Genomic DNA, 927 nt, shown 5'->3' with positions numbered 1-927 from the left:
AACCTGTTCATTTCCAGCTTGACAGTACACAAATTACTTGTTTGTTCAGCAAAGGAAAAGGAGTACTAAAAAATGTACTCCTCAGTAAACAGTTTTTGTTTAAGTCTATTAAAAACTGTTTATACATTTGTAGAAATCCTCATGTCAACATTTGGACTGCGTTCTAAAAGAAATCTTTTTTTTTTTGGCTCTGTAAAAATGATTGTTATTATTGATTTCAGTAAAAACATTTACATCAACAAGAACAGCATACTTTGAAAATCCATGAGGAAAAAAAACCCAAACACTCTGTTCTGGGAAACAACTATAATACCACAAATCTTAATGTTATTGACCATACCTGAAACATGTAACTTTAGTTCTCAACTGCAGGAAACTGTTCAATTGTTCGGTTATTCAAAGACTGAATTACTACTTACAGTAGAATTAACAGCCACAGGGCAACAAAGCAAATCTGCTACCGAGAATGACAATTTCAGCTAAAATTAAAAGGTAGCAAATGAGAAAAGTACAAGATCTTATGAGTAATAGTGCACAGACAAGCAACACAGGACATGTAATTACGCTTAAAAACTTTGCTTTCCCTCTGTTTGAACAGGAAGGGTTATTGATTACGAGTTGATGACAGCAAGAGCCTAGTAGCTACACCAAGTCTACAGAATCTGGAACCAATCCTAAAAGGAAACGCAGCATTTGCTTAGGGCATCGTTTTCATGAAGTCCCCTCGCAAGTGTGGGTGGTCTTTGTGCTGATACACATCAACAGAAAGACATCAGCACGGTGACAGCCCTGCCACTGTGCGAGGGGAGCAGCAACATCCCTCACAGCAACAAGAAATGAATCAAAACAGTGAAAATATTGAAATAAAATCCAAAATAAATCCTCAAAGTAAGTCACCTTCACGGCTTTGTTGTTTTTTTTTGGTTT

The sequence above is a fragment of the Meleagris gallopavo genome, chromosome 1 (assembly GCF_000146605.3).
Source record: "Meleagris gallopavo isolate NT-WF06-2002-E0010 breed Aviagen turkey brand Nicholas breeding stock chromosome 1, Turkey_5.1, whole genome shotgun sequence".
In the NCBI taxonomy this organism is placed as follows: domain Eukaryota; kingdom Metazoa; phylum Chordata; class Aves; order Galliformes; family Phasianidae; genus Meleagris; species Meleagris gallopavo.
The sequence above is the reverse complement of the archived record's forward strand: the minus strand, read 5'-3'. Positions refer to the sequence as shown.